General features: G+C 41.3%; 1 long non-coding RNA gene and 1 pseudogene across 2 annotated transcripts; one reads left to right on the top strand and one right to left on the bottom strand.

Annotated features, from left to right (window-relative positions):
- Positions 1-2,572: 2,572 nt before the first annotated feature.
- LOC148862759 (putative apyrase 7) lies at positions 2,573-4,162 on the top strand (annotated as a pseudogene). The gene is made up of 2 exons (XR_016109101.1): positions 2,573-3,653; positions 3,899-4,162. The product of XR_016109101.1 is annotated as a putative apyrase 7 (transcript).
- A 1,759-nt stretch (positions 4,163-5,921) lies between these two features.
- LOC148862758 (uncharacterized) lies at positions 5,922-11,636 on the bottom strand. The gene is made up of 2 exons (XR_016109102.1): positions 11,241-11,636; positions 5,922-7,301 (listed from the first exon to the last, which is right to left on the bottom strand). It is a non-coding gene; the product is annotated as an uncharacterized LOC148862758 (long non-coding RNA).
- Positions 11,637-12,939: the final 1,303 nt, after the last annotated feature.

Below are 12,939 nucleotides of genomic sequence, written 5' to 3'. Positions count from 1 at the left end.
TATTTGATTTTACCATTTCCTCTAACCGAATCAAATCAAATTATATTTTAGAATAGAATTCAGTTTGGTCTCTAGTTCCACATAAATGATAAGCATTTAATAAGTGTTATTAATGAAAAGTTTAAATAGCCTCAAAACCCAATGGTTTTAATTAATTTATTATTATTAATTAAAAGTTAGAATGACCCCAAAGCCCAATGGTTTTAATTAATTTGCTATTATTAATTAAAAGCTAAAATAGGTCCAAAGCCATACGCCAATGGGGAATTGGCAAATTGGCCATTTTCAAAAATAAATAATGATTAATAAACAATTAATAATGAATCTAGGTTTTAATTAACTATTATTAATTGTTCATTGGAAAATATAATTATTGATTAGCATAATGTATTAAGTAAAATATTAATGCTTAATATACTTAACTAAATAACAACATTAATTCAATTTTTGGTTTGATTAGTTGAAAATTTCAATCAAACTGAGTTGAAACCGGAAGTTGTTTTTTAATAAAAATAGAACCAATAGCCGAATTAACCGAATCAACCAAATTTGAACACCCCTAACTCCACCCTACACCATGATCATGAGTTCAGCTTTCGTCAAGACAATGCCCATTCAAACAGCCTTTTTTATGGCCTTGCATTGAAAATATTTCCCTATTCATGTGTTTTATTTCATGGGGAGATATTTCCAATACAAAATTGCAGGAGGCTGTTGAAATGGTGTGACGATGAATTTGCCTTGAAGCCAACTTCCATGATCATACACTGAATTTTGGTCTATTCCCATTTGACTCACAAGATTTAGCCCCTAAAAAACGAAAGGCCAAAAAGATGCGCAAAACCTATTTGGACTTATTCCGGGGAAATCGGCTTCAGTGAGTAGTGAGTGAACGATTCGTTCGAACTCCGTTGGAACAGCCTTTACAGCTTGTATGAAAACATCTCCGTACTTCTATGTTCTATTTGATAGGAGATATTCCTATGCAAGCTGTGAAGGCTGTTCGAACGGTAGTCGAACGAATCGTGCACTGACTGAAGCCCATCTCTGAGAGTTAGACTCTACAGCCACAAACTTTATATTACCATTCAAATCATCAAAAGATGTTCCCGATGTGCGGTTGTTGTTTATTGTGCCACGATCAGTAGATCCCAACATGGTATTGTCAGCGTGTGCACGGTAAGAAACCGCAGCTGCTCCCTATCGTCGCGTAGAATTGGGCTTTGATTTGCACTTATTTTTCCTTCATCTTTCTTCCACTCTGCTGCCTGTTTTCCTACAAATGGAAACTCAGAAGAAAACTTATAAAGGGCGGGCGGAGAGCAAAGAATAGCAGACAGGCAGACAGAGCAAGAGAGTTGGGGGAATTTATTACGCTGAGGTATTTTATTATTTTTTCCTTATAATTGTTTCTCTGGTTAGTTGATTTTGATATGCATTTTCATGAATACTAGAAAGTACGGCATGTTTGATTTGCATACTTGATTGGCTGTTTGCATCTTGCTTTTCACGCGGAGAATGATTTTTGCCACCCAGATTTGTGATGCTAGTTTTCTAAATTTCTTGGCGTTGAATGGCAGTTGGAGCTTTAATTGCATCTTTTTCCCCATCAAATGTTATAGCTTTCTATCTATTCAACACGTACCGTTTGAGTTTTTCAGTAAACAAGTTTGTCATTTTCTTTTGATTTTTCTTTGGGTCGGGGTTCTCGTTCTTATATCGTATAAGAAAATTGAACGGTCGTTTACCTACTTGATTTACATGGAGAGTGGAATTTCAGTGGTAAGATCCTTTATGGATCACACCTCATATATCGTATAGGTTTCACCCATCATTAGATATTCAAAGCCAAGGCTATGTTTATGGTTTGACAGAAAATAAGAGATAATCAGATATACGAGGGAAAGTTCTTAACAAAATTTGTGAAATTCCTTGAGAACTTTCCATCAACTTTCTGATTTTCTTTTATTTTCTTCCAAACCAAATACTGCTTAAACGTCTTCAGATCTCATCTCAGCACGCAGCGTGCGGCATTCATGCCTATAATGTGATATATGGCTATTTCATATTTCTAGCAATGCTAGCCATGCTTAGTTCCTTGTTAACTTTGTTGAAATTTTTTAATATCAATTGTGCAGTGAACATTTATCGGACAGAGTGTATGTTGCTCTGTCAGTCACCAGCGACAATACGCAAGCAGATGTTGGAGACCCATGAATTATGCTTCTTGCACTCGTTAGATAGTCATTTTAGTTGTTTGGAATTGTCGGACTGTATTTTATGATGGTGATCTATTCTTTCTGCAATGTCTGGGCCACCCAAGTTCATGTCATTGATCCAGGTTTATGCAACTCAATTCCTTCCCCAGGTCTTCTCCGTATTGGAAGACTCTTTTTATCTGGAAGGCTGGAAACCTGCTAAATCTTATTGTTGGAAGGAATCAAAGGATCAAGAGGACCTAGAAGTTTCTTTCTTCATAATTCAACCATTTCTCTAGGTTTGCCATGGAATCCAGAACACGAACCAGGTTTAATCTTCCACATCGATAGGATTCCCCCAATACAGAGGATGCATGAAAATCAGCATAATCCTTTTAGTTATGGTGCTGATACGGATTGGTGTTTCTAATTCATTTATTCCAGGGAAAGTTAATTTTGTAGGAAAGCAATCATATTTCACTGTAGTTCTGGACTGTGGAAGCACTGGTACTAGAGTAAATGTCTATGAGTGGTTAAATAACATCACAAGCAATCAACACCTGCCAACCTTGCTGCATTCGCTTCCAGACCATTCAACAAAGAATCCTCTCCAAAGGAATGCTTGTCGTTATCACTGCATGCAAGCTGATCCTGCCCTGGATAGCTTTCTGCATAGTTCTTCAGGAATAAGGGCAGCATTGGAGCCATTGCTTCTTTGGGCACAGCAACAAATACCCTCTGAGAAACTAGGAGATACTCCACTCTTCCTTCTAGCTACTGCTGGATTACGAAGGTTGCCAAATGAGGATGCTGATTGGATTTTGGAAAATGCAGAGACTATTATAAAGGAATATCCTTTTTTATATACAAGAAGTTCAATAAGGGGGTTAAATGGAAAAGAAGAGGCTTATTATGGTTGGGTTGCCCTTAATTACAAGATGGGGAGCCTGGAAAACTCCATGACAGTTCCTACTTTAGGAGTTCTTGATTTGGGGGGTTCATCTTTGCAGGTGGTTATGGAAACAGATGAATCTAGAGAAGATACACATTTTTTCATATCAAAACTTGGCTCCATTTAACACCAAGTTTTAGCATACTCGCTGCCATCGTTTGGCCTAATTGAGGCATTTGATAGGTCCACTGTTATTCTAACTGGGGAGCAATTTCCTATGGAGAGTATTGATGGCAGATTCAAGCTCAGACATCCATGCCTCAGCTCAGGATTCATGCGAAACTACACTTGCTATGGTTGCTTCCAGCTGAATGCTACCAGTTGGCAGTTTTTGAGTGGTCAATCACTGAGTAATCAATCTACTTCATTTTATTTGATTGGGGATCTGGATTGGGAGCAGTGCAAAGGACTTGCAAAGGCTGCTGCCATTGATTTAACCAGCTCAGATCAGTTGCAGTTAACAATGGATATGAGATGCAAACAACACTTACTTTCCTCTAATGGTGAGTTTATTCGTTATATTTTCTGAACTTTCTGCATTTATTGCTGCAAACTTAGGTGTACATGAGTTGCTAAAGTTCTGATTTTATTGCTGCAAACTTTTAGATTTCTTGATTTTTGTTTGGATATCAATATCTTATTGACATGCTAGGAAAAAAAGTAAACCTAGGTTTCTATGAATGTTTTTGTCAATTTCCCTACGAAAAATAGTAGAACTGATTTCCATGTTTTTACCTTTCAACTCCAGAGAAAACAGACAAGACTAAAAGGAAAAGGTACACTGATAAAACCCTTGCTTCTCAAACAAATGCTCAAGTGACTGGAGCTGATTCGAGGGAGCTCACCCTCCTGAAATGGACTGAAAAGAGGGAGAAGAAGAAGAAAAGTAGGGTTTTTCTCTTGCCTCAAAATGATTATTACAAGATATTTATAACCTCATGTAGAGGCTAGATAATGATGGCTAACTGTTTCTTGTTCAATTCTCCTTAAATGGACAACGCACGTAAACAAACCTTGAGGGTGATGTGAAGCAATTAATTTGAGGGAAGTTATGGGTCTGGCGATGGGCCTAGGGCTGGTTGCCTTGCTGAGCCTATCATTCCCCTCTCCATCGAGAATGACCTTGTCCTCAAGGTCAACGTTAGGAAATTGCTACGGTAGTTGATCAAAGTCCTCCCATCAGTGAACTGGGGCAGGGTAGGGCTCCTCCTATCTGTGGAAGCCAAGCCAAGCATGGATTCGAGAAACTGATGTGGAATATTGGATGCAACTTAGACTCGACAGGAAGGTCCAAGCGGTAAGCTATTGACTCAACGTGTTGAAAAGGCCCAAAATGTGGGCCCAATTTCTGCGATAGCTGATTGGCCATTGATGTTTACCTATACGACTGAAGCTTCAAATGGATCCAATCACCCCTTGCGAACCCCAACTCTCGGTGATTCTTATCATAAGCCAACTTCGTACGCTGCTAGGCCTGGTGGAAGTGAAACTTGAGATCTGATGTCACTAGTTGTCAAATGGTATTCAACCACTGCCATTCCGGAAATGCTTGGTTCATAAGGGAGGATGGTGGGCGTAGGTAGATAGTGGTCGCTAACACCATCAAAGTATAAAGGGTGTCAAACTAACGCTACATGGATGTCTACAATGAATTCATAATCCATCGTACGTTTGCAACGAGTTCATCATAGATTTGCGATTGCGATGAATTCATACCTGGGACAGGTCGCAATAAGCTTCGACTAGCACGAATCTACGATAAAGCTAAGACATACACGAATTTACGATGAACCCCAAACACGCACGGAGTTGCGATGAACCCCAGACACGCACGGAGTTGTGATGAACCTGACACCATTACAGATCTCCAAAATCACAGTAGATTGGGAATAAATGTCAATTACACATGCGCCTTTAAATTACACATGCAGGTTTAGTGAAAGTATGCCCAATGATATCACTCACGCCACATCAGTATAATAGGGTTACATATAGAGAATTCGTAAGGGATAGGATTCTCTAATAATGATTCCTTACAGTCCATTTGGTTGCTGAGAAATGATGGGATGGGATGAGAAAGGATGTGATGGGAAGAGAAATTTTTTTTGCTCAATTCTGTCACCTGTGTTTGATTGCTGAGATCAATTATCCTGTTAAATCTGTTTTCCAGTGTTTGATTGATGAGAAAATTTTACAGGATTGTTACATCCATCCCAATTTGACAAATCCATGCATTCTTACAATACTTGTTTTGGGGACAACATGGCATAATAGTATTTGAACAATGAAACATGTGAGGTTGAAGAAATCAAAATCCTGGTTTTTGGAGAAGAAAATATATATATTTCCTGCTCTTCTCAGTTTCATTTCGAGTTATTGGCACCTTAATCTAGCATTCTTATTAATATACTACAACTAAAAACTAGAAAATTAATATCTCAAGATGTCCGTAACCATTAAAAACTATCTTACAGCTCCACAAAGAAAACTAGAAAAATCAGAAAATTAATATGGTAGAAGAAATTATACCTAAACAAAGAATATGATAAAAATTGGGTCGAACAAATACAATAAGGAAAAGAATCGGCTAAATACGTATTAGTGTTCAATAGAAAAATAAGAAATGGAGCAATAATAAGCATCATTAATAGAGTAAGAGCCAATAGAAAAAAGAAAAAAAAATTGTTGTAACCTTCGGTAGCTCAAAAAAAAAAAAACATGAGATGACTTGAAACAGAGCAATAATAAACATCAAACATAAAACCAGAAGATTTGAACAATGAATTCCCAATAATAAATCAAAAATCAAAAACTAAATATAATCACAATTATTGCAGATTTGGAACAAATCAAAAATAAAAAATAACATTAATGAGTTCCCAACAACAAAAAAACGGAAGATCTGTTTCCCAACATAACACCAGCGTGTAGGAAGAACATGACTGTCTTCAAGGTGCTCTCAATAATATTTTCTCACAAATGGCCAAATTTTCTTTTCCCACCGGGGTCTCACCATTTTGGTGCGACCCGGTGTATCGATTTTTGGGAACCCGTGTCCCACCTCTTTCTCTCTCAATCCCATCTTTTCTTCCAAAACAAATACATGTAAAATAGAATATTCTTTAAAGATGCTTCTCATCCCATCTTTTTCTCAGCAACCAAATAGACCATTGATAAGATCTCCTTTCCTCATAGAAGAAATCCTCTTTCCTAATAGGAATGAACTCATTCCTTGATAGCCTTAACTCTCTCTATAAAAGGAGGAGAGCAATTTTTCCCAGGAGACAACATAATAATAATTTTGACCTAGGGTTTCTCACAAAGGAGCAACTCTCTCTCTTTTCTTTCCCTCTCTTCCCCACATCCTCTCTCTTTCTTGTCGCCATCTTCGGACCTTCGGAGACTGACCAACCTCCGCCTTACCATGGTGCTTATAAAGTATAGAAAGTATTGAGCTATACCTTACAAAATGCTCCTATTATGTTTCTGTCACTTACACCTTCTTCAAAAAGACTAAAAAAGACTCCAATGATCCCGAAAGCAAGTACGAGTCAACATGACACCCTGTCAAAAAGAGAGGGGGGCTGAATTACAAAATGAAAACTCTCGATTCTCATCAAGAGCATTACTAAGTTGAATACCACAATGCTTATTGACAAGTTTAAGCAGGGGGGCTACCAAACATACCCAAATAAATTTTTTCTGCACACAAAGCTTGCGGAGCATCTCATCAAGAATAGGAATGATCACCAGACCTAATGCGAAAAGATTAGAATGCCACAATATTTTCAAAAATGTTCTTCATCGCCCCATTGCGAAACCCCAATAGCAAACACGATGACAAAAAATGCTTATTAGTAAGTTCCCACTTACCGATAAGCATGGGGGCTAATGTAGGTATTATTGGTCGCTAAGACCATCAAAGTACATAGGGTGTCAAACCAACGCTACATGGACGCCTGTGACGAATCTATAACCCATCGCACGTTTCAACGAGCTCATCGCATATTTGCGATTGCGATGAACTCATACCTGGGACAAGTCACAATAAACTTCGGCTAGCGCGAATTTGCAGTAAAGCTAAGATGCGCGGATTTGTGATGAACCTCGAACACGCGCGGAGTCGTGATGAACCCGACACCATTACAGAACTGCAAAATCACAATAGATCGGGAATAAATGCTAGTTACACGTGCGTCTTTAAATTACACATGTGGGTTTAGTGAAAGTATGCCTGATGACGTCACCCACACCACGTCAGTATAAAATGGTCACATACAGATAATCCGGAAGTGATAGGATTTTCTAATAATGATCCCTTAATAAGATCTCATTTCTTAATAGGAGAAGTCCTCTTTCCTAACATGAAAGAACTCCTTCCTTGATAACCTTAACTTTCTCTATAAAGGGGGGAAGGCAATTATTCCCCAGGAGACAACAGAATAATAATTTTGACCTAAGGTTTCTCACAAAGGAGTGACTCTCTCTCTTTTCTTCCCCTCTCTTCCCCACATCTCTCTTTTTCCCACCGCCATCTCTGGACCTTCGGAGACTGACCAACCTCCGCCTTATCATGGTGCTTACAGTGGGAGGATCATGCCCGTATAACACCTTAAAGGGAGTGGTTTCAGCCGATCCTTGGAAAGTTGTGTTATACCAAATACTCAACCCAAGGCAACCAATGGGCCCAGTGTTTGGGCTTCCCCAACAAAGCACCTTAAATAAGTCTCTAAGCACCTGCTTACTACTTCTGATTGGCTGTTGGTTTGAGGGTGGTAGCTGGTGGAATGAAGAAGTTGTACCACTTGGGCTGAGAAGTAAGCCTCCCAAAACTTGCTCATGAACAATGGGTCCTGATCTATGAGTATGGACTGCGGGGTGCCATGAAGCTTGGCCACCTCTTGTATGAAAGCTCAGGCGACTGTGGATGCTGTATGTGGATGAGGGAGGGCAATGAAATGAACATATTTACTTAACCGGTCCACTACCACTAAAATCACTGATTTCCCGTTAGATTTGGGTAACCCGCTTATGAAGTCCATGGTGATTTCATCCGACTCGGTCGGGTATGGGTAGGGGTTGTAGTAGTCCGGTGGCAGTCTGGGTGCTGTATTTCTGCTGTTGGCAAGTTGCACACTTGGTTACATATTCTTGTACCATGCCCTTCCAATAGTAATGAGTCGCCAATCTTTTATAAGTGCCTAGTGACCCTGAGTGTAACTCTTGGAGATACTGTGATGTTTCAGGTATTACCAAACGGCCTTTATAGAAGAGAGTGTTGTGGGACACCTCATATCTTGGTGTTGACTGGGGATCATGGTTGTATTGGTGCCATAATTGTGCAAGATGCTTGTCTTTCTGGGCCTCCTGCCTGAGTAGGTCTAACAGGGGATAAACGGGCCGAGATTGGCCCAGTAATTGGAAGTCTTTTGATCTAGAGAGGGCATCCACCACTACATTGGAGGGCCCCGATCCGTATTCGATTTTGAAATCATACCCCATTAGCTTATAAGCCCATCTCTTGCCCAACACCCGTTGCTCCAACAGATGCTTAATGCTCTGGTGGTTTGTCCTGACAGTGAACCTTCAGCCCAGAAGGTATGCTCTCCATTTTTGGATGGCCATGGTAACGATCATTAACTCCTCGTAGGTGGACTTTGCCTATGCTCGCAGGGATAAGGCCTTACTATAATAGGCCAAGGGTTGTCCTTGCTGCATTAAGGACAAGGGGATAAGGCCTTACTATAAGACAGCCCGTATACCCTTACCTGATGAATTGGTCTCTACAGCAAACTCTTGGTTGAAGTCGGGCAATGCTAGTGAGGGTTGGTTTGTGACAGCCTTCTTGAGCAGCTTGAAGGCATCTTTGGCTTGCTCATCCCAATGGAAGGCCTGCTTCTTCAAGGGACGGGTGAGGGGAGTTGCTAGCAGCCTGTACCTTGGAATGAACCGATGATAGTAGCCTATGAACTCGAGGAGAACCCCCTGAGGCCCTTTTGAGAAGTGAGCCGAGCCCAATTCACCATACAAGAGATCTTGTTCGGGTCTGTGCACACCTTTCTGTCTGTTGTCACGTGCCTTAGGTAATTAATTTGGGTCTAGCCGAATGAGCACTTGGAGGGTTTGGCAGACAATCAGTGCAAACGAAGTAAGTCAAGTGTGAGCTGGAGGTGCTCCAAATGTGTACCCCAGTTAGGACTATATACCAATATATGATCAAAAAATACAAGTATAAATCGACGCAAGTGGGGTTTAAAAATTTCATTCATGAGTCTCTTGAATGTGGAGGGTGCATTAGTTAGATCAAAGGGCATCACTAGGAATTCAAAATGCCCATCTGAGGTCCGGAAGGCCGTTTTATGGATATATTCAGTGTGGACACGGATCTGGTGGTACCCAGACTGCAGATCCAACTTAGAAAAAGTATTGTGCCTGGCCCAACTCGTCAAGGAATTCTTCGATCAAGGGAATGGGGTAGCGGTCCTTCACTGTGATATTGTTCAAAGCTTGGTAATCAACGCAAAACCTCCAATTACCATCCTTCTTCACCAATAAGACAGGTGAGGAGAATGGGCTACTGCTGGGCCTAACGAACCCCTTACCCAGTAACTCCTTTACCATGATCTCCACTTAAGCTCTCTGATAATGGGGCTATCTATAGGGTCTAACATTAGCAGGTGGGGCCCTGGTTGGATGGGAATTTTGTGATCATGGGTTCTGTGGGGTGGTAGGGTGGTGGGTTCTTGGAAGACATCCGAGTAATTGTGAAGTAGTTGTTAAAGCTACTTTATTTCCCTTGAGAATGCACTGCTTCCCTGTGTTGGCAACTCTTGAGGAGGACATTAGGGGAGTCAGCGACTACGGATACTGTGTGGGTCCCCTTGAGAATGCACTGCTTCCCTTGATGCGTAAATTGCATAGTAAGTTCAGCCCAGCTACACACTACTGGGCCCAATAGTTGCAACCATTGTACATTTGTACCCCAAGGACTATATCCGCTCCTGAAAATATTCCAGGGGGTGACCATTAGCCATATGCCCTTGCACTTTGAGTCCTACAGACTTACATTTCCCTTCACAAGTGAGATGGTGACCATTAGCCATGTTAACAACAAACGAGGATACCGGCTCAACGGGTAACCCAAGCCGTCAGGCCAACCCAGTAGTGATGAAGTTTAGTGAACTCCCACTATCAATAAGAATTGCCACGTTTCGTCCCAGGACCTGCCCGTGGACCCGCATGGCTCGTGGGGCCTGATAGCATGCTAAGGCTTGCAAAGAAATCACATACAATGTCGGGGACTACCTCCATTTGTTGCACTTTGAAAGTATTAGCTGGGTCACATGGTTCTTCCCCTGGCTCACTCTCCTCTACTTGCAGTAAGCACACATGTTGAGCCTTGCACTTATGGCCCAGAACAAATTTGTCATCACCGTTATAGCAAGGGCCCTTCTCACGCTGGGCTTGCATTTCGGTCCAGGACAACTTCCTGTAGGGGAGAGTCATGGTCCTGGGCTTCTTAGCAGGAGAGGTAACCGTGTTGATGTTGGGGGTTGATAGTAGTGTGCCTAGATTGGGTTCATTCTTGATAGCAGGGGTTTTTAGAATTGGGCCAGATGTGGGTAAGGTGGGCCGGCCGATCTGCTTCAGCCCATTCAACCTTTCTTCATGTAGCTTAGCTAGACCGATCGCAACTACCAGGGTGGCGGGCTGCATGGCGTTAACCTCAATTCGAATGTCCTCTCGGAGCCCCCCAATGAAGCAACCCACCAGAGCTGCCTCTGGCCACCCAGGGACTCGGGTGGCGATTCGTTCGAATTCCTTCTGGTATTCCCTCACGGTTCCAGATTGTCTTAGTCTTGAGAGGGATTCAATGAAAATCTCATACCCTGAAGGACCGAACCTCACACATAGAGCCTCAGTGAAATCCAGCCATGTAGTCTGAGGGTGGGTCTTACGGTACCATTGGTACCACAGAATAGCTTCCTCGTCCATGTGGATCAAGGTAATGGCTACCTGCTGATTGGCAGGAGTTTCATGAAATTTAAAAAACCTCTCGGTTTGGTAAATCCAGGGTATAGGGTCATCACCTGAGTAGGTAGGGAAGTCAACCTTAGCTTCTTTAACTGGGAAGGCCGCCATTCTTCATCCTGCGCTTCTGCTAAATCCTTCTGGCTCAGATTCCCTGGGTGCTGCCGACATCCGCTCAAACTGGCTGACCAAGGCGATCAGAGTCTCCTTGATGTCCCGTAACTCTCTGGTGGTCTACTAAACCTCCACTTCAATCCGGTCGATCCGTTCATCCACCACCATGGATCTGGTACTAGGTATGGGTGAGCTCGGCTCTGATCCTAGTTGATAAGACCCTTGCTTCTCAAACAAATGCTCAAGCGATTGGAGCTGGTTCGAGGGAGCTCACCCTCCTGAAATGGACTGAAAAGAGGGAGAGAGGAAGAGATGGAGGGTGAGAACGAGAAGAAAAGTAGGGTTTCTCTCTTGCCTCAAAATGATTATTACAAGATATTTATAATCTCACGTAGAGGCTGGATAGTGATGGCTAACCGTTTCTTGTTCAATTCTCCTTACGTGGACGCCGCATGTAAACAAACCACAAGGGTGGAGTCGAGCGACTAATTTGAGGGAAGTTATGGGTCTGGTGATGGGCCTGGGCCTTTGGTGCTGGGCTGGTTGCCTTGCTGAGCCTATCATAGACAGAAGTGACAAAGAAAGTGTTGATTCCTCATAATTACTTAAATTTCTGACAGTTGCATTCGACATGGGATCAGGTTTGGTTTGAACTTTGAACTAATTCTCAAGCTGGTTTGTATTAATTTGAGAAAAAAGAAGAAACAGTAAAACTGAATAGTTTGTTGGGCAAAAAGGAATTCCTATTGGTTTAGGCTAGTAAGGAAAGAGAAGGGTCTGATGCATTTTTGGGCTTTATATTTTACCAGGGATAGAATAAAAATTCTTTATGTAATTTTCGAGTTATCAGAGTATGGTAGTTGACACCTTTTATGTACACCGATGAAATCAATCCAAGAATTTTTGAGCTTGATGAAGCTGAGAGTTTCTGTTTTTATTTTTTATTTTTTATTTTTTTTGTATGTTCATGGATGATATTGTTTCATGGTTTAGGTTTAAAGATGCCTCGACAAGTCAGAGGATATGTTAGGAATGTAGTTTCTATGGTTTCTGTGGGCAGTTTTCTTTGGAGAACCTGTTAAAAAATTTTCCCTTCACTGGGTCACTGCTCTGTATTTTGTCAGTGTTATTAAAACTCAAGTGGCCTTGATAGTTGAACCATTCCATGTGGGAATAATCCCTCTAAATGGGTCAGTGTTTTTAGTAATCAAAATTCTTGTGGAAACAGTTTGAACCAGGTGACCCAGGTTAATTTTCATTTGCCTGGTTGACTTAAATGAGAAGCAGTATTTGCATAGAAGCAATCTATGCTAGCAAATTCGGTATGACTGTATGACATTTCCAAGTTCCAATAAAGATAGTCTTTGTGGTGTGGACAGATTCACTGTGGATGTGCTGAACTATGGATGGACTAGTAAGTAGAGACTTGGGGTTGTATGGTAAATGTTGATAACTTATTCCTCCATTGCAGTTTAATGATGTTCATGTAATCATACTTTCTAAGGTTTTTGGGGTGAGTTGGTGTTTACCACAATCTCAAGAGTGGGGCAATCAAAGTGTTTAAGCAGGAAAAGAATTTTGTATGGAGATCTGTGCCTTTAATCTTTCTACAGGCAATGCGCACGTTAATTATTCCCATGTTTG

Source organism: Nelumbo lutea, chromosome 3 (assembly GCF_056320005.1).
Source record: "Nelumbo lutea isolate HS-2025 chromosome 3, American lotus-T2T, whole genome shotgun sequence".
In the NCBI taxonomy this organism is placed as follows: domain Eukaryota; kingdom Viridiplantae; phylum Streptophyta; class Magnoliopsida; order Proteales; family Nelumbonaceae; genus Nelumbo; species Nelumbo lutea.
The sequence above is the reverse complement of the archived record's forward strand: the minus strand, read 5'-3'. Positions and strand labels throughout refer to the sequence as shown.